Below are 22321 nucleotides of genomic sequence, written 5' to 3'. Positions count from 1 at the left end.
AATGAGAAGAGTGGGAAAAAATGTTAAAATCAACACAGAGTACTATCAAGAGAAGTTTTACGTCCAATATTTACAGAAGAAATTCTACTTCTTTGTATAAATGACTTTCAAAAAGGTAAACATCATCAAGACAAAGCAGCAAGTCATTCTTCGAAGAATATAAATGTAGTCTGATAGAGGTATTTGCATATACACCTTTTTTACGTATTCCTGCAAAGTTCTCTGACGTTTCATCTATGGACAATTGTGCCTTTGGTCTCTTGAAAAGAGCTCTTTCTGAGCGCAAACCTACCACGATGGATGGATTTCGAAAGTACTAGAAAAAGAATGGAAATCAATATACCTGGAAATTTTAAAAAAAGCCCTTCCAGCATGGAAATCATGATGCAAACTTGTAGAATCATTAAGTTATGTTCAAGCAGGAGACAAAAAATTAGCAATATCCTCGCCGGGACTCGAACCTGGACCTCCTCGAATACGCGCCGAGTGTGCAAACCTTTACATCAGGAAAGCATGCTGCAAGGAAGGAGAAAGTAATAGTACAGAAAAAAAGGCCAACATCAGTTCGAAAATTTAAAAAATACTTTCAATTTTAAAGATTATCTAATCAGCCCCAAAATCGTTCTAAAAATATGTAAACGTTCTGTGTAGTATGCCGCACAAGATTTATATTCTATCTAAAATAGATTGAAATACCATGTTTCTTCGAATATAGAAATCTTCGAGTCTTTTTTCTTATACAGAAGTCACTAAGAACACGTGTGCCTTAGAACTGCATATAGTTTTCGGGTTCTAATCAATCGGTGTGAATAAATTTTCGATTGATAATTTAAATAGAAACGCTATTGTAATTAATAAACCAAACTTAATTTGTTAGATGCACTTTAAAATTTTATTTTATTCACTATAACTCTTAGAACCAAGGTCTTTTTTCTGTGGTCTTATATTTCAAGAAATATATAATTTTTGATTTTTAGTATGTGATGAAAGTTTTACGTAACCGTCGAAAGTACTTGAAAAATATTTTAATGTTCTTACTCGTTCTGTAATATATAAAGTACTATTTTTGTTTTATCAGATTTAACTATAGAACACACAACACATATGCATCAACGACATCTCTGAAGATCAAAGTAAAATTATTGCGCCCAAATTCCTGCATAGTTATTAAATACATCTACTTTCTAAAATTTTCTATCATAAAAAATACTTTGTAACAAATACACAATAATATTTGATCCCAGCGAGCGAAGGAAAAAAATCCTTTCGTTATATTTATTATAGCTAAATATAATATACAGTACAAAGTCCGTAATCCGGACTCGTCGGGACTTCGGCGATTCCGGATTATAGATCATCAGTTTAAATCGGGTAAGATGGCATGCAGAAATTATACAATTAAAAATATGAAACCGTAATTTATGAAATAAAGAGCAATTATGATCTAAAGGATATGAAAATTTACAAAAAAAAAAGCTTAATATTTAGTTGTTTATTAAACATTTCTTTCAATGCAAGTTTTTTAAGTTGCTTCCTTTTTTTTTTTTTTTTTGTGCTAATACTTTCTCTTTAATTCTATAAATAAATTTCTTGTTCAGTTCCACTGTTCCACTGTTCAAGTCCTGTAATTGCTGTGTCGAGAATACCGACTAACTTGTCAATCGAAATGTTTTCGTTTTCAATAACGTTTTCTGTTACTTTCTTCACTATTGCAAGCGCGCATGGGTAAACGCTTTACTGGCTTTACGCGCATGCGTAGCGGACGCGCGCATCAAATGCGCATGCGTAAGTTTGTGGCTTTGAGGTTCGGATTATAGATCATTCCGGATAATGGAACGTCCGGATTACGGACTTTGTACTGTAGTATTGAGTGATCCAAAAATCCGTTAACATTTGAAATTTCAATAATTCACGGAATAATGTAGGTAGAGAGGTAAAAATTGACACACATGCTTCAAATGACATGGCGTTTTATTGCAAGCCAAAAAAAAAAAAAAATGCAAAAATAAAAGCCATGATATATGTAGATTTATCACATCAGTCGTGATCGGACCCTTTTTCTTCGAGGAAATGCGTGGTTTTGTTATTCATAACATTCATTCGCACTCAAACAGGTGCGAAGTACGCAGATATGTTACAGAATCGCATCAGCCCTAGCCTGGTGCGATTCTGAACACTTATTGGAAGGTGACTTTTATGTAAGATGGCGCTCCATTCCATATTGCTACACGTGTGAAAGATCTCTTGCACACATCGTTTGGTGAGGATCGCTTGATGAGCCGCCACTTCCGTCATGCTTGGTCTCTCAGGTCTCCAGATCTCCATCCGTACGTATATTAGTTGTGGGGTTACCTAAATCGCACATCTATAGCGATCTTCCGACCACCTTAGGGATGCCAAAAGATAACATCCGACGGCAATTTCTCATCATACCTACAGATATGCTCTACAGATATACTAATTGTTCACAGCATTGTCCCTTTACTGCGGGCATTGTTGATGAATGATGGCCGATATGTTGAACATTTGTTGTAAAGAGGTTTGCTAAAAATCAACTGTTTTGCTGTAGAGGTATTAGGTATTTTTTGGAAGCAGGCAAGATGAAAAATGAGCAACGCTTTCGCCACGGACGGAAGCAAGCAAGATGAAAAAACGCTTTCGCCGGGAATCGAACCACGGACGTCTGGAATATGTGCCTTCGCCGGTAATCGCACTACGGACGTCTGGAATACGTGCCCAGCGTGCAGACCACCACACCACGAAAACATGCTAAGAAGGCGAAAGAAATACGTTATAATGCTAATTATTCCTTTTGTTATCATATGAAGCGCCATCTGTTAGTCGTTTTAAGCACTTTTTTACTTTCAATAAAACCCATGACATGTTAAGCATGTGTGTCAGTTTTTACCTCTCTATTTACCTCTCATTATTTGAATAATATTGAATATTCAAATTTAAACACACTTTTGGGTCACCCGGTATAATAACAGAAAATAAAGAGACACTAACATAAAGAATAAATTGAATTATTTAGGATTTATTCAAGAACGCACATCAATAAAAAAAAATATTTTCTGAAAAACACATGTATTTTTTTGGCACTGAAACGTGCAATGGCGAGTTCCTTTTGACAAGAAAAATTGACATCTAACTATATTTACAAATATTCGCACCAATTCTTTGGGTTAAGAAATGCTCTTAATTTTAATGTAATCCTTCACCGTAATTTATTACGAACTCCACGCATCACATCTAATACAAAGACATGGAATGTGTTTAAAATTTAATTCTATGCCTTAACTCCACTGAACAGCGTTTTACCACGCGATAATAAATCACTTTCAGCAAGATTTTGTTACGACCCATATTGATGTATGCTAAACCTTGAACATTAGCCCATAATGCCAATATGAATAAATTGTAAACTCACAAAATAATGTTGTTTAGCGGAATAACTGACATTCCTTCATATGATAGAAAGGCTGAAATACATGAAAAATTAAAAATTGGTTTCTTATGTACCCATTGTTCGACATGAGTGCAGGTGAAATTTTACAAAAGAATTATATTTACAGTGTATGTAAGGGGCATGTATACCTTCGAAAACTTTTTTTTTAATTTTTAAATTTGTGCATTTAGTTTTGGCTTTAAAGTAATTAATGATGAAAAAATGTAGAAGCTGAGTTATTTAATAACCATTAATTTTCTATTTTTGGAGTAAAGTAAGAAAACAAGAGGAAAAACAGCAATACAATAAATTAGAAACACTGTGTTCAAAAAAAGTATAATATATTTTCATATTTTGTAAAATACAAATCCATCATATTCTCAAGGAGGTAGACTATTTTAAAGCTAGGAAGTAATTTAAAAATTTTTTAAGCTAGAATGTGTAATATAAAAAAGAAAAAGCATATTTTCTCACTAAAATTCATGTTTAACACATAATAAATTATAAAAATGAATTTATCTATTATTAAGTATGTCTCCTTACATGAAGTGTTCTAAACATGTATACCAAATTGCATAAGATTTCAATCATAATTGTTAAAGATAGTGTGTTTCTTGTTAGCGTTAAAACACGAAAAATGGAAAACGAGATAAACGCATTTAAAGAATTCAAACACTCAATTCCCTGCTTTTAATCAGTTTGTAAACTTAAAATTCCCCTGATTTATAACTAATGCCCTCTTGTGTTTCAGAATTTACAGTTTTTTGCTTTCTCGCAACTTTAAAATTTTTCTCTGCTTTTTAGAGCCAAATCAAGGGATGTCGTTTTGCATTGTCGATACGGTTAACATCACACATTTCATACTCGTTTGCAGTGTAGTAACCAGTATCTATACCTAATTTACCATGTCTATACCTAATCTATACCAATATCTATCTATACCTATAAAAATTAATGAATATTTCTCAGTAATAAATAAAAAAAACGCTTATCAGCAATGTAAACACAGAATCAAAACACGAGCGAAATTGCGTTAGTAAATTCCTAACACACAGCTTAAAAATATAGTACTAGAACTTTGCTTTGTGGCCATCATAAAAAGATTTTTTAGTCTTTAAAATGCAATTAATTAAATTTTTAAGCCCCGAAAATAAAAGTAAACAAATCTGACGCACCCACTTCGGCCTTTTAATTATTTACGTCTTGTGCACTTCCGGTACGCTTTTCGAAGACAATGTGTCAAATAAAGTATCATAACTCCGCTTTAAAGGAACGTAGGAACAAAATTCAAAAGGTTTTGGAGACATAAGAAATAAGACTTTCATCGAGCGTAATTAAAAAAAGAGTTTTTTACCAAAATATTGATTTCTAAGGTTCTTGGTTTTCTTTCTTTTCCCGTACACCTTAAAACTCTTAAGGTCTTCAAATATGTTACTTTTGCAAGAAATGGAATAATTTATTTAATTTTAGAAGCAATTACTTCCAACTTTTTACAACTCACTACATAATATAGCTGCTTTGGAAACTAGTAACCAGAAAGTTTGTGTTGCCACAAATATTTTTATAATTTAGTCTAATTTGTGACAAAAATTTTTATGCGTTCACGTCATATTTCCACCTTTCGCGCACAGTTTAAAACATTCTGTTGCATAATTTAATTCCTTATTTAATACATAGCTTTTGTAACTTTTGAAAACTACTGTTTGAACAAAAATCCTAAGAATTTCATGCTAAATTCTTATTTTATTTGGAGATAAGTTTATAAAGTGTATTTTATTTTAAAAAAATCTGTCCGCAATAACGCAAACAAACACACAAGCAGACATTCTTCTTTATATATATATGGATTTTGTAAAACTTACAAATTTTTCATTAACAAACTCTACGATCTGAAAGCGAGCAAACACTGTTGCCACTCGGAAAACTCTGTGCGAAAATTAGTGTTTTCAGAATTTTTAATTTAATATTTCGGCTGATTAAAGTCGAACGAAGATGGGAACGGTTGAAATGGCTTCCCACGAATTTTTGGAATCGGGAATAATGTATTTAATGTTTGGCAATGCTATTTTTATTTCATCATAAAACTTAGAAATTTTTTATTAACAAACTCCACGATTTGAAAGCGAGCAGTGGCAACGTTTCTCGAAATAAAGCGAATTTTTATCTCCAGCGTGCGAGACAATTTCTCCTCCGGAAAATGAGAGCGAAAATTAACGTTTTCAGAGTTTTCAATTAATATTTCTGATTTTGGCTTTTTTTTTTTTTTTTTTTAAGTTGACGTCGACCTTTTTTAGAAGCAAAAAAGAATTGTAGAAAGTTTGGTGACGATAGCTATTGTTGAGACTGAGTTAATCGCGAACAAACACACAGGCATCCTTCTTTATGCATGCAGATTTCAGCTTCTATTAAGTTATTCGGATTACTCAGTGGAAAGCGGCGAAGTTAGTACTTCATTCCAAATCTGTTTTCAAGAAGTGAAAAGGAATTATCGTTATTGTCGTACTATTAGAAATTAAAAAGTAACATTTGTTAACTACAGGAACATTCATATATAAAGTTAGGAATGTCCATAAAAATATTAATATTATATTTTTAATGTGATTCACATTGGGACCTGTGAAAAAGTCGCATAATAATAAAAATAAATAAAAAAATTAATATCTGAAAGGGCTCAGATTTTAACAATCGCCCAAAAAGGTTTGTTAAGGCTTTTCTACGCTCTCGCTGACCTCGCAGTCAACCAGTCCTGATGTTGCACTGGCTCCTTCTAACGCAGTTCTTTTTCTCTTTCTAGCTTTGTTATTAAGAACCATTTTCTTCGCATTTAGACCATATACAATTAAACAGCATAATTACAAAACTGTTAACAGCAGCAAGTGCTTAGAATTCCCGATGAAGTGTTGGAATACTTTTTTTATTTTTTTTTCAGTCTTTTCTTAGTTTATCATATCAACGTACAGTTTTGCTAGTATTCAAGATTCAAGATAGCTTGCAAAATTTTTTTGTCTTTTTATTATTAACGTTTTGTGCGTTAAATTTATTAATGAAATACCCTACTCTTCGCACATACGCTACGAGAAATTCAATTGAATACCAAAATCACAAAATATTTAAAAACAGCATATGTTTAGAATTCCCGATATACAGTTTTTTATTAACAAACTCTAGAATTTGAAAGCAAGCAATGGCAACAACTTTAGAAATAAAGCAGATTTTCATATCCAGCTTGTGAGGCTATTGCCACTCGGAAAAATGAGGGCGAAGATAATCGCTTTTTCGAGTTTTTAATTAATATCTCTGATTTTAGCTACTATTTTGAAAAAATGTCAACTTCGACCTTTTCCAGGACCCAGAAAAGAAATGCAGAAAGTTTAGTGACGATAGCTATAGAAGTGATTGAGTTATTACAGGACAAACACACAGACTTTCTTCTTTATCTAGATTAGAAGCATTTGCGATCAAATAATCAGTATGCAAGTGTTATACATGATGTTCGAACGGCAATGGCAAAACGTGAAGGGAAAGAAGAATGAAATACATAGGTACACATGACATATCAACATTCGCTTCCTTATAACAGTGCAATATTAGGAGGAAACAAATGTTGCCATTCGGCATATTCCTTATAGTGTTATGTATGTATGCTAGTCACGCCATTTGCCGAATTCAATATACTTGCTTGTCACGACAACGAGTGCTAAACCGCACATAAAAGTCATAAAAGAAACAAAGCTAAAAACTACACAGAAGCCTTTTAACACTTAAAACATATCTTAAAATAGTTTTCCTAAAGGAAACTTACTAATGGAAGTAAATGTAAGCACAAGTTTAAAAATAAAAAGTATTGGAAGAAACTAAGCAATCTTTCTTTTATGGAAAAAAAAGATATCCTTGAAGTGCTTCATAACACTACTTAGTTATTCAAATTGTGTATTAAAATGAGAGACAGCAGAAGTACATGCCGAAGAACATACGTCTGTTTATTCAAACAGAGGTCAAACAACTACGACAAGTAGTTCAAAGAAATTTAACTAACCCTAACTAAAATAGCGTTGCAAGGTTATTCATTTCCAAAATTCAAGTATTATAATATAGTTTAAATTGTGCTAAGAGAAGGCTATGATCAACAAAAGAAGGAAATATAAACTGGAAAAATTTTATTAGCTTACTTATCACTGAAATCAGTACAAGAAAGAAATAAAGTCCAGTAGCATATTTTCTTATAGCATTCTATGGCATTAATTTAGCAACTTTAGACATTAACTTGTTAGAATGAAAATAAAAAGCTTTAAGTAACAACAAGTTTATAAAATTTTAACTGCATATTTTTACTTCCTTTTACGAAATAAAAAAGGAAGTACTGTAATTGCGAAAAATTTCGGGTATCATATTTCAAGGAAAATATCCATTTTGACCGCTATCGAATGCAATTTAACGATGTTTTTGCGTGATATCTGTACGTAAGGAGAGAATAAAGGACTCCTTTCCCCCCCCCAAAAAAAATTATAAAACTGACTTAAAATGAATTCTGAAGAGATTAATTCGTGGCGTCGTATATAAGACTGCTATAACATGTACATATGCACCTCTCATTTTCATTGCAATTGGCCGCACCAAAAGTATATAAATATATGTATATATCCAATCTGTTACTCGGCTCAGTGAGTCAGTTTCTTTATTCTTATATGTTTGTAAATTCTGCATTTTTTGCTTTAAATATGATTGAAATGTTTTGTTCTTATCTTCCGGTTAAGGTTTTTATGCCTTAGTTAACCTGGATACAATAATTGTGGTATTATCAACAATTTAAAAGTTTTTTAAGTGCGGCTAAGCCTAATTTTTGCTTATCATTGCAGCCATATTTGCTTACATTTGAAATTTAGCAGAATAGTGGATTTGTTGCCAATCTACAGAAACTAAGCTTCGTAACAACAAAGTAACGTCTTCTTTTATTACTGCGAATTAAATTATGCTTAATTAATTTTGGAATTAATATTTAAGTTGTTAACTTGTTTTGCCTAGAAATTGTAATTTTAATTGTAATTTTTTTGATTGTTTTAACTGTACTTACTGTTTTATGTTTTTCTATTCTATATCTTTAAACTTTTAATAAAAATATTTTGAATTTAAAATTTAATTTTATTTATTATTATTTTATTTTTTTATTTTTTTTTTTTTTTTTTTTTTGCTTTGCCGCGATGTGAGAACTGAATTAATTAGTAGAGCATGCGCATTGGGTAAGCGCCGCTGAATCGTCTGCGAAAAACTCTTTCTTTTTTATTTGTTTAATTCCTTTTATACATCGTTTTAAATTTATAACAGTATTTGAATAGAACATGTGGTAATTCTTCAGATGATATAATTTTTGTGCATTCTGAGTTATAAAATGAATGCGACGTAATGCTGTTAAGTGAACGTAGCGCCGAAAGTCGCTATAGTAAATAAATATAGTTGAACTTTAAAATGTGCATTTATTATATTGTGGTTTATGCGCTATCGATGAAGTAGATTTAATTCAAAATTCGTTAACGGTTAATTCAATATGTTTAAATGAAATGCAGTAAAATTGCGAATAATTCAATATTCCGTACAAGGAAGTCATGTGGTGAGCGCATCAGATTTTTTATATTTTGTTAAAATAGTGGAATCTTTTGATTGTTCAATTAATTTGGTGAATATTTCTGCTGCTTATTTTGTTGAACTTCCTTTTAATGCTACTTCAGAGTAACAAATAAAGAAATACAACATTTTTAGGCTATGGAAAAAACTCATTCTAATATTTTTTCAAAACTTCCATTATCATAAATGAAAAGAAAACTTGTGAAACCACTAACATTTTTGTAAAGAAAATTCAGTATTATCTCACACGTTTCACTATTTTGAGGTAAAATTAGCAGTTTTTTAGATGTTTTGTTTTTAATGTTATCTTACATCGCTGATTTAAATAGGGAATATGTCTTTTTGATTAGTTCCTACAGCCCGACCGCTCCCTAACGCACGTATAGCATTTAATGAAAGGCAAATGTAAACAAAAGATACTTCGCCATGCAAAACAATCTACCTTATTTTAAGAAATAAAGTTTTCTACAATATTTCAGAAATCCTCTTTAAGTCTAGGATAACTGTTGTCTTTTACAGAGAATCTAAAGAAAGGAACTCTTTCTTTGTAGTATGCTTTGACATTAGACACCTCTATATCTTATTATTTACATAATCCTGTTACTTTGCGATACGCTACCAGGGCATTTACCATCATTCGACCTGGCGTATGTATTGCCATTCCATCAAATATATCACTTATCCTTTATCATTCATGCATATGTTAATTTGAGAATTCTCTGGGCTATTATCATTCGGCTTATATGAGATTTTTAGTTTATCGTTCAGATTTAAAAAGTATATTGCTAAATTAAATAAGACATTTAAAAACTGTTTACATATTTTTAAGTAATTTGGTACTTTTATTTTACATTTTAATACCATCTCTAATCCATGCTATTCGTTATACATCCAAATCATAACTTTTATGAAAATTTGCATCATTATTATAAATCATTAAAATTGTTTCTAGCACTGTAGCTAGTTTTCTAGCAAATGCTTCTAATTCGTTATGTAAAATAATCGTTTCGACATCCTAGAATAATCTTTATCGAAATCGTAGAATAAATATTATGTAGAATTATCGTTACGTAAAAAAATCGTATGTTCAAAGTAGAATAATCGTTAGTATAATATTAGATATTCCACCAATATTCATTACCAGATATAAAACTAAATGTAAATTAATAAATTTATATTAGTCTCCAAAAATATTGCCTTAAAATAGAGAAACATTTCCGACATAATTAATTGTAAAACATCTACACAAACCTGTTTCCTTAGAAAAATTAGTAAAAAATAAAGAAAGAAAGAAAAGAAAAGTACTTATCATAGAAGCTTAAATTCGCTTTAACTTCAAAGCAGATTTATTAATCCGCTTTGAAGTTAAACGGTATGAAACTAAAATATTAGATTAGAAACTTGTTTCGATGGTTACTGTTTTCTTCTTTTTACGAGCAGGTATATCCGGTCTGTGATATACAGATGTAAACAATCAATGTAATACTAGAAGCCAAAAGAATAAGATTTTAAATGCTGTTTCTCAGATCGAACTCTTATTTTTCTTAACAAATTCCTTTACCGGAAAGGCAAGAAATTTTCTAAGGCCTTTCTTAAATTTACGTATTTCCAAATAATCTCGCATTCCTTTTATTTTAAAAATTATCATCATCTAAAAGAAAGAATTATTGACAGTGTGTATTATTTTCTTTTATCGGCACACTGTAAATATGTTTCAAGTACTCTGTATAATCACATCTATGCGTAATTTAGATATGAAAAACCCTTCTTTCATACATTCAAAACAATTACTCAGAATGCTAATCATCAATTCTTCACTAATTCTAAAATTATTCTTTCAACAAAATGTTAAACATTAAAAGACAAATAAGTTACCAAGAGGAAAGTACTAATAGCACACGGTTCTGTATCTAAACATGCATCAATGCGAATTTCTCGCGGTTATTAATTCATTTCGCTAAATTTAATTTAATCAGCTCTTTCTGTAAACATATATTAGATGTTCCAATTTAGTATTAATTAAATTGACTTCTTTTCCAGTCATCCCATTATAGTACGAAATTTTAATATTAGCCATAATTTTTAATAAATTTTTGTATTTTAATAAAAAATGCAACTTCATTGAAAGTTTTTAATAACTTAATCGATGGTGTAGGTTTAGCTTATAATTTCAATATTAATAATGTCGACGAGAATAAAGAATGCTCAAACACAACCATTTAATTATCAAAGATTCCAAAGCATATATTTATTTGCATCTGCAGCGAATTTTTAATATTTAACAGCACTTGTTAATTTAAACCCAAAATTTATTTATTTCCGTTAAATAGACAGAACTTTCCATTCTAATTCTGCAATGTGAAAAAAAAAATACATAAAAACAATTCTCTTGAAGTATCAAAACTAAACGGATAAATTAAGTAATACTATGATTCTTCAAAATTTTATTTAGATAATGATGTATATCTTGCACTACTTAAGGCATTAATACTATGCATACTTTGCAGTACTTAAAGCGGTTTACTGAAAATTGTGTTTACATTCCTTTCTCAAGTGACTGAAGCGTTTAAGTTTTCAACGCCATCTATCTTTAATTTTAATAAATTATTTATTTTATTACATTCTAATTATTTTATTTTAAAATCAAGAATGCATAAAAAAATCTTTGTAATATCATACAAATTTACATCAATCTTGAGTTTTTCATTAGTTAAACTTTATATATAATAGCAATGTTTTCGAATTTAACTGAACGATTTTCGTTATTCAACACATGGAACTGGCAACACTATGTCGGAAAAATAGAGTTTCGATCATTGCGCAAATTAAACATTCCAATAGATAATAAAAATCACTTACCCCATAATTAAAGAAAACTCGATGTTGGCATTCAGAACAATTATCCAGCATATACTCGTATAAAACACATTTTCTAATCAACCGAAAATTATTAAAAGCTCCACTAGAGCATCAAAAAATTAACTGCTCACTAATCGCGCAATTAATTGTTTAACTTGAGCTACAAGTCGCTCACTGGTCTTGTTGGAAATTTGTTTTTACATTCGGGTTCGGGAAGACCGTAGAACGCTGATCAAAGTGTCACGTGGTCCAAACTGAATTCGGGTGCAAAAACGGCGGGTCTTTTTTAAGACATGGCTTACGTTTGCTTTAGCCAAGATGATTTGGCGCTCGCCAAGATTTCACACGGAGTTTGTTTTCTTCCTTATTTTATTAAGAATTGCTCACGGCTGCGGTTGTTGATTCGGAAATGCGTGAAGTCTGAACCTCGAGTAATACATTGCGTCATATTTTGTGTAGTTGATTCTCTGATAATGCAAAGGTTAAAGTTTGTATCCTAGGATTACCCCGAAAAAGGTTAAATTTCGTGCACAACCAATTTACGGAATTATAAACTGCGCTTCTTATTATGAACTCTTTCACCTTTTCAATAGCCCATAGGGCGTTAGCCCAGAAGGGCTATCAATTTCGTTTTGATACTTTGAGTCGAAAGCTTTAAACGTGTGAATCGCTTTTCAAATTGTTGCCACCAAATATTAGGCCCTGTATTATATTTAAAGAAATTAAATAATGAAGAACCTGCATAAATATATGTATGTTTTTCGAATTATGATAAAGCAACGATACCTAGAGCCATCCAATTTTGAACAATCTACGTCTCCACCTGAATGTGGGCGTATCGAAGCCCAAATTTGGAATTTGTTTTATTATCGATATCATATTTTGTAAAGCATTTATGAGTTTTTTATTAAGAAACCGAACGATTTCTAAGCGAGCAATGGCAAAAATGTACGAAAAAAAAAAACCATTTTTATCTCCAGCGCGCGAGACTGTGCATTGGAAATTCTAAAGATATGCATTTTTAAAATTATTTTGTGATATTGCTGTTGAATTGAATTTTATGCTTTAAGTGAGAAGAACAGGATCTTTCATAAATAAAGGTAACACACAAAACATTAAAAAAAGCGCCCCTTTGGGAGTAAAATAAAATCTAAAAGCCTTCAGACATATATTTTTTTTAAATTTATTTTTGTTTGTATTCTGAATAATTACTTTAATATGTCATACATTAAATTTATGATACAGCAGCTTACCAAAGTTTTCGTACACTTTGCGTTGCTACGCTACCAAAATAATTCCACTAAGATATGTAAATTACCGCAGACGATTATCCGCAAAGAATATCCGCAGACGATGCGCACGCTTGAAAATGTTTTTTCTGTTATTCTGTAAGTTTTGATTAATAAAGTTGGTTGTTCGTTAAAAAATGGAGAGATTTCTTTAAACTTCATTACAACTTTAATGTTTGCAGAAGAAGCGCTGTAGCTCAGAGCTTAATTCGAATATAAAGCCCTCGTATGGCCTGAAAACAAACAATTCGGCCAGCGGGCAAGAAGGCATATTTTTTGGCGCACAAACCTTAAAGTTTACTTTTGATTCCACATTGGAAAAAGACAATAAAGGTGAAGAAACTGACTAAATTCAGGATTCTACTGAGTTTCAAATGCAAACAAATCGCGGTTCGTTAGGCTTAATTCGCCACTTAAACTTTTAAATGTTGATAATTCAGCTACTACTGCGTTCAGATTACCTAAAAGCAAAAAAATTTAACCTGAACATAAAAATTACATAATTCAGTCACTTACCAACATATAAGAATAACGAAACTAAGGTAACTAAGCCAAGTAACAGTGAGAATGTATATGTATATATTTGTACATGATTGGTGCAGGCGATGGCAGTTGAAGCTCTGCTGGAAAAATAACATTACAAGGGCAAGTCTATTTAACAAGGAAGTACATGGTAACTCGCTGAACTGGCCGTGATATCGCCAAGCTAGAGACGGTTTTGAGGACAAATTTTGTCACCAAATTTGGCAAGAAATCGAGAAAAGTCGCCAACCTGACGACATCTGGCAACATTTTAGTCCGGTGCCTGTATAAATATAATTGATATTGTAATAGATCCCTATATGTAACTATAACTGTATCCAGCCTTTAACTTTAACCACATGCGCCTTCCAGGAATTTCGAGAAATGGAAGGTACTAGAGATTTCTCGGCGTCCAGGGAAAACTATATGTGACTGGAGAGAACATTAGTTTAGTTCAGTTTTGAGTATACGGAGTATTGAGAGATCTCCGTGTGAGTTATGCCTTTTAGATGCGCTTTGTATTGTGTTGTGTTTAACATTTTTAGTAGTTTTAAGTGTAATTGCTGATTGTACTCTGTGTTACTAAGAAGTGCTGTATGAGTTTTTTGTGGAAATTTCCAGTACTGTAAAGTGTTTCTTTTGATAAAATAAATTTTATCAAACTACCATCGATTCTGTGTGCATTCAATCTATTATGGACCCATATGCACACAAAAATAGAGTAGCAACAATGTTCTTAGAAAAGTATTATAAGATATTTCTCCCGTCTTCCTAGCGTGCCTTCGTGGTGTAGTGGTCAGCACACTAAGCCGGTATTTCAGAAGTCCGTGGTTCGATTCCCGGCTAAGGCGTTGCTAATTTTTTATCTTTCGTGCCTCCAAAAAAATACCTAATGTCTCTACAAGTTATTTTCAGATTTTATTGAATAAATTGTAGCTTTCGCTTTTAAAGTTTGTAATTTTGCATCCAAACTGTCAATTCCTTTCTTTCAAATCTATTAAGCCACAACTTCTTTTTTCAGTTTGATACATCAATGATCAGAGATCCTCGGTGATCTAAGAAGATTCTGCTTAACTTGCTTCTCGCAAAAGGCGTGAAGCAGAATCATTCATCAAATGAAAAATGTTAAGTCAAGATTTTGCAAAATTGGCGATATTTGTTACTGCCTTTAAAAAAGAGGGAGGGAAATAATGGACCGAAATAGTAACAATTGTTTTGTCTCCAAGTTGTAATTTTGCTTACTACTCTAATCATTATTTTTTTTCTTCTCTCATTTCAAAAGAAACCTGGCACCGAAACTCTTTCAACCCTTGAATACCCTCCTTTTTTTCCCTTCTCCTCCTCCCACTTTTTTTTTTTTTTTTTTTTTTTTTTTTTTTTTTTTTGACGAATCCTGTGTACGGATGATGAAAGAGATCCGATAAATAACGTTCTGTGCTTCATGCTCCTTAGACTTTCTAAATGAAAATATAATCTTATCTCTTATCCGTTTAATTATCACTGTTCAAAGAGGTAAAAGCAGTTGGGTAATATAGTTCTAATTTTTTTAGCCCAAAGGACTGCTGGTCGTCAGCCCAGAAGGGCTATTAATTTCGTTTTGCCATTTTGCGTCGAAAACTTTAAATGGACGATTCACTTTTCAAAGTGATGCCACCAAATATTATAGCTCTGTGTTATATTTAAAGAAATTAAATAATGAAGAATCTGCCTAAATGTATGTATGTTTCTCGCATTGTAATAAAACAACGGTACTTAAAAACATCCAATTTTGAATAACGTAATCCTCCACCGAATATAAGCATCTGGAAGCCCGAATTTGGAATTTGTTTTATTATCAATATCCTATTTTGTAAAGTATTTATGAGCTTTTGGTTAACAAACTCCGCGGTTTCAAAGCGAGCAATGGCAACACCGTATTTCAAAAAAAAAAAAAAAAGTTTTATCTCCAGCACGCTATACTGCGTATCGGAAATTTTAAAGATATGCTTATTTTACAATTATTTTTGTGATATTGGTGTTGAATTGAATTTTAGGTTTAAGTGCGAAGACATGTTATTTAATAAATAGAGGTAACATCGTTGACATTAACGAAAACGTTAGAAAACGCCCCTTTGGACTTAATGTAAATCTGAAGACCTTCACATTTTATCATTTTTTTTTTTTTTTTTTGGTTGTTGTTGTTTTGAAACGTAAGATTATAAGATATTTCTGCCACTTTCTTAGCATGCATTCGTAGTGTAATGATCAGCACGCTAGGCGCGTATAGAGGTCCTTGGTTCGTTTACCGGAGAAGGCGTACCGGAGAAAGTACTTTATTTAAGTCAAATAAAAATGAACAGAAGATACCACTGGTGCTTACAAAATATATTTTCAGCAATTATGGCTTAAATGAAAGACATTAAATTTCGCTTAATTAAGTGCTTAAACCTAGCTGCCACACAATCCCAGTAATGTCCAAGTTGGCTCTGACCTAAAGGTGAACATGAAAAGCCTAATGGCGAGACTAACATAATGCCGCAGAATACTACCCTCAGGAAAACTGAAATTAGCCACGTGGCCTTCAGCAGGCAGAACATGCTGATTCTATCGGGTTGTCCGAAAAATAATGTAGGTTTTTGCAATTGTTAATCTTTCCTGTACATTTTTAGCAACAAAAATATTTTCAATTACACTAGTTTACATATATCATTTTGAAGCTCTATTTTTGCTCTAGATTTCTATAATAATCCTTTTTGTTCCAAAATTATTTTAAAAAATATTTACTAGGTTTTTTTTTTTGTTTTGTTTTTTTTTGTTTTTTTTTTTTTTAGATGTCAAAACGGGATTTTCTGCAAATTTACTTTTATGAGTACAAGCTAGGCTACAGGCGCAGCAAAAACGGCTCGAAATGTCAACGAAGTATGGGGCGAGAAATGTGTTAATGAATCTACAGTTCAACGGCGGTACCAAAAGTTTCATCGTGGAGAATTTGACCTGGAAGATTAAGAGCGTCGTGGACCCTCTTCAGCTGTTGATGACGATGATTTGAAGACTTAAGGTGAAACAAACCCATGCACAATTGTTCGAGAGCTTGGCTTAAGCAAAACAACGATTTCTGACCACTTGAATCGCATAGGAAAGTTTTTTTTTTCCCCTGCACAGTATTTAAATGTATCGAGGAACTTAATTTATGATGAATTTCCAAACCATTATGTCTACATTGTAGGGGACAAAAAATGAATTTTGGTGGAAAACTGAAACAGAATTTAAAAAAAAAAACATGTTATCATTAATTGGAGTATACTGAAATTCTTGGATATTTGAAACTTATAGATCCTAGTCAATTGAAATTTTGAAATCTATCACAAATAATGCCTGAGTTTTCCGCTTAAAAATGGACATAAAAAATTAATGATAGTTGAATCAAAACAAAAGATAAACACGCCAAAATAAAACATAAAATTAACAAAGCAACGATTTTGTGTTTGCCTTACATTAAGTCAAGATCTTAATCGATTTCGAAGGGAAACAAGTGCAGTTTTGTCTTCGTCAAGAGGAAAGAAATCTGCAAGACTGGAAAGCAGCGGGCGCAGGGGTCGTATTTATACCCTACGGCAGTAAAGCGAACAAGAAGGTAGCGCCATCTGTCAGCAAAAATAGCGACGAAATTGAAAAGTTAAGTTAATAGAATTTTAAAAGTGTTAGGAAGGACTGGATTGGACTTAAATTCGTTAACTAAACAAGAAAAAATTTATTTTGTTTATTTATCTCATTTAAATTTATCTGAGCTGCAATTTTTGGCGCTAGATGGCGCTATCTCCTTGTTCACTTTACTGCAGTAGATACGACGGTTGCGTCTGCTGCTTTCCAGTCTTCCAGGTTTCTTTGCCTATGACGAAGAGGGGCCTCTACCTGTTTGCTCTCGAAATCGATCGAGTTATCGACGCGAAACATAAGGTTATTTGTTGTTTTGCTAATTTTATGGTAGTTGAATCATCACAGTACAAAAAGAAACGATATCTAGTCTAAATTTTATCTTTTATTGGTATATCTCACGCGTATGTTGCAGTATGTTTCGCATAAAATTAAATAGTGACATCTAATTAAATATTACATTTACTTTTGATATTTCTACCCAATTTCCCAAAACCCAGCGATTGCTACGTGAATTATTTGCAGATATTATTTTCTAGAACGTCTGCTGATGCTTAAGTTTCTGTCACGTTTAGAATCAGTTCGAATAACTTCAGAATGAGCAGCACATTTTTATCTTTTCTCCGACAAAGATCTCTTAGAAATAAAAGACTTCTACTACGTCATCGAATGCGTGAATACTATTCAGGTCAAGTTCATTTTTTTTTTCCCCTTTCGCTATATTGATCATGATGTTTTACTTCTCTGCTCTTCTGGTAACCACAAATTGAATTCTACCAAGAGTCTTATTAATGTCAGAATTGCATTGGTCATGATGCTCATTATACCACTTGAAATGCGAGTTTAGCGCACTCAAGGTTATCTATTTTTAAAAAGAAACTAGTTATATCAAAATTTTAGCATATGCATGATTAGTAACGCAACTTTAATTTTGATAAGAGTACCAGGTCTATAATCCGTTGTAGAATACAAACGGTAAGAATATTTTAAAATGCATGATTAGTAAACTTTAATTTTGATAAGAGTACCAGGTCTGTAATCCGTTGTAGAATACAAACGGTAAGAATATTTTAAAATGTATTCAAGTTCCGTATATTAAAAAAAAAAACTTTTATGAACAAAATGCTCTACATGTTTTTTATTATTATTATTATTATTATTAGCCAAGACGCTAGCCCAGAAGGGCTATTAATTTCGCTTTGCCATTTTTGCCATTTATAAACGGCGTTTCACTTTTCATTGCCACCAACTATTATCGCCCTGTGTTATATTTAAAGAAATTAAATAATGAAGAATCTCCATAAATGTATCTATGTTTCTCGTATTGTGGTAAAACAACGCTACCTAGAGCCAATCAATTTTGAATAACATACGTTTCCACTCGAATATGGTTTAACTGGAAGCCCAAATTTGAAATTTCTTTTGTCATCGATTTCATATTTTGTAAAGTATTTATGAGTTTTTGATTAAGAAACTTAACGGTTTCGAAGCGAGGAATGGCAACACTGTACGAAGAAAAAGGGGGGGAAAAAAGCATTTTTATCTCTAGCGCGCGAGACCGGTGTATCGGAAATTCTAAAGATATGCTCTTTTTAAATTATTTTGCGATATTGCTGTTGAATTGAATTTTATGGCTTAAATGCGAAGAACATGATATTTAATAAATAATGCTAACACACAAAACATTAAAGAAAAGCCCCTTTGGGGGTAATATAAAATCTGAAAACTTTTCGATTTTTTTAAATTTAAATTTAATTTAATTTTTTATTTTTTGATGAAATGATATGCAGTCAGCATGAGGTTCTATAAATAGATAATATTTTCTCTCGACATAACAAAATACAGATAGTTTTCCTATTCAGGTCATCACACAATTAATTTATGGTAGAAGATTACGTCACTTTAATATATTAATTTTCTCAAATCTAATAATACATTCACTGTCATAAAATTCGGAGATATCATTTGCGCATGTTTTGCAGCTTTTAAAATGATAGCTTAACAAAGTCATGTATAAAACTTTAGAATTTTATTTGAAGACACACCTCTTCCAATTAAACCCGCCTGAATCAAATATTAATATTTATATAAAAATACATGAACTTCCCCAATGGAAGGAGACCGTGTTAATTTATAAGATATTTTCTCCTCGTTCTAGCATGCCTTCGTGGTGTAACGGTAGCACAACTGGCGCGTATTCGAGAGGTCCAGATCCAAGTTCCGAAAAGGGCATTGCCCATTTTTCACCTCTCCTGCTTCTAAAAGACCTAATGACTTCATAAATTAATCATTATCCGAGAATAGCCTAAGCAATCAGTTAGTTACCGTCTCATCACCGAGAACGTTCCCCAGGTTGCACCGAAGGGAATGGGCAAACAAATTACATCCTAGACGGAAAAGGAAGCCCAGACACCATTTCGATGGAAAACAAACAATGTACGGATTGGAAAATCTCCCACACTTTTTTCCCTTACCACTAATCTCTCGAGAGGATTCTAGGGCAGACAATACTTTAAGTACCCTCACGCCGCATAAGACACTGACAAACATCATGCTTTCTCTGGGCTTCGAACTTAGCCCAAAATGATGGTAGCCGGCTTTTCTATCACCATGCCAAACGGATGGTATACGTGAATTTTACATAAACAGTTTTTCAATTCATATACATGAGATTGCTGGCATACCACGGCAGCATGTATGAACATGCTCTACGACAAACGATATTATCGATCTGAGAGAAGGGTTTAATCTGTGAACATTCCTCACATGAAAACTGCCCAAGCCTTGTTTGTGTGAAGTTATATCGCTGTGCAATTATTTTTTGCCGTACATAAAAGATGTAAATATAGAGACCACTCTTCTTCGTTTGAGGATTGCTATCCAAAAATCAAAGGATATATATGGCATATATATATATATATATATACAGAAGGTTAGTTTATTATGACAAGGCACTCGAAGCTTTGCTAGGAGAGTGGAAAGGAAAAAGATCGTGGAAGACTTTCTGAAGAACACTGGCTCGAATTTGCATTCTATATGGGGCAAAATTAAGAAACCTTTCTGCATCTATTTATTCGATCATCAAAAATCAAAACTGTGGAGAACTACTGATATTTTGTGGTCTTAGCTACTCTCAATAGTCATCATAAAAACAGCTAAACTGTATCTACAGACAATTGAAAACCTGAAAAATTGTCTATAATTGCAAATTTTTCTTTCTTATTACTGCTCAACAAATCCCGTAAATTTAAAATTTGAATCTAAGAAACGTCATTTTATGTAAATAAATACATGATATCGGTATCTTATTTAATTCGTTTCGCATGATAGTAAAAGTGACATGATGCTTGATGGACTGAAAGAACAAAAGAAAATTACAAAGGAAAACTTCTATTTCAGTTTTCCTATGTGTTGTTTGGCTCTCTTCCATAAACTACATCTACAAAATTAAACACTTTGGAAATACTGATAACGATTTTATTGATAATGGTATACACCCTGATAATTTTTTGTATAAAATTCTCCATATTGCTTTCAGGAATGTATTCAGTACGAAACTGTTTGGGTGTCCTGGGACGCCTTAATTTGCTGTGTAGATGTCTTGCTGTCATGATATGATATGATATGAGGGACGCAGCCCGATTCTCCTGCCAGACTTTACACCGCCCTATGGTTTTTTGGCGGGCTGCGCCAGAGCAAGCTGGAAACAACGCCTTCAACAAACAGACGTAAAGAACATAACTAAAAAACAAAATTAAAATTAAAATCCCTACTGCAAGCTTATCATGATTAATCTTCTCCATCATTTTCCTGGCAAATTTTTTCATTCTTTTAAAATCATTTAAAATATCATATATATTAAAAACATCATTTTTCTTAAACTCGTTCCAGATAGGAGTAAAAAATTTACATATTTCCACGTAATGCTCCGCAGTGCCCGGTTCTTTACAGATATCACAGAGGTCAGACTCTTGTAATTTAAACCTTTTAAAATAGAAAGGAAAACGGCCATGACCTGTAATGATTTGGTTAACGTCAATGTCTGAATAACATAAACCTTTTTTAAGTTCAACAAATTTCATATAACCTTTATTTCGATCAGTCTTTTCCATGTTTGATCTCATGAAATTTTTAGGTTATCTGAAAAATTACCTTCCTTTTTACTTCCTTGCACGAAGTAAAGGAAATACTGTAATCCCGAAAAATTTCAGGTATCATATTCAAACAAAAATATCCATTTTCACAGCTGCAGAATTCATTTGAGCGATGGTTTTGCATGACATCTGTAAGTACGGACAAAATAAAAGACTCCATTTTCCAAAACATTTTTCGGCAACGTCTGTACGCATATACGTATGAATGTATTTCGCGTAACTCAAAAACGAGTGACCTGATAAAGTTGCAATTTTGTATATGGGACTGCTATAACATCTAGTTGTGCATCTTTCTTTCTCGTTGCAATCAGCCGCACCAAACATATATACATACGTTTGATGCGGCTGATTGAATTATGTTGTTCTTACGTTCCAGTTAACATTTTTATGTCTTTAGTTATTGAGCATACAATAGTTGTAGAATTATCAGCAATTTAAATGTATTTAAGTGGTATTAAGTCTAACGAAATCGACATTTGTTTACATTTGAAATTCTTAGTAGAATACTGAAATAAGTCAGTTTGTGCACCAACCTCAGTGTCTTTTAGCCGAGTGAGACCCAAAGTAAACTTTCAATTTTGTGCACCGAAATCTACTTTCCTGCTCATTGGCCGAATTGCTGGTCTTTGCGTAGAAACTCAAATTTTAATTGTAAATTTTTTCCAATTCTTTTTAGCTGTGTTTGGGGATTTATTCCAACAGCCATGCACACCCACAAAGTTATTGTCACGCAACCATTGTCAAACAATAATCCTCAGCCCCTGTTAGGCAATGTATTGATCTTTAGATCTGTATTA

General features: G+C 32.3%; 1 protein-coding gene across 3 annotated transcripts in view; it reads right to left on the bottom strand.

Annotated features, from left to right (window-relative positions):
- Positions 1-12183, bottom strand: part of LOC118182375 (uncharacterized) — a 411384-nt gene extending 399201 nt beyond the window's left edge. For 2 of the 3 annotated variants that reach the window (XM_085814497.1, XM_085814500.1), the window contains exon 1: positions 11927-12182. The gene's annotated coding sequence lies outside the window, so the exon portion shown is untranslated. Of the gene's footprint in view, positions 1-11926 lie in introns of all 3 variants that reach the window. The other variant, XM_085814499.1, reaches the window with a different exon arrangement.
- Between the last annotated feature and the right edge of the window lie 10138 nt (positions 12184-22321).

This window comes from Stegodyphus dumicola, chromosome 4 (genome assembly GCF_044657685.1).
Source record: "Stegodyphus dumicola isolate Sdum_Otavi_A_Nest chromosome 4, ASM4465768v1".
Classification (NCBI taxonomy): Eukaryota; Metazoa; Arthropoda; class Arachnida; order Araneae; family Eresidae; genus Stegodyphus; species Stegodyphus dumicola.
Note: the sequence above shows the minus strand (reverse complement) of the source record. Positions and strands in the feature narration are given on the sequence as shown.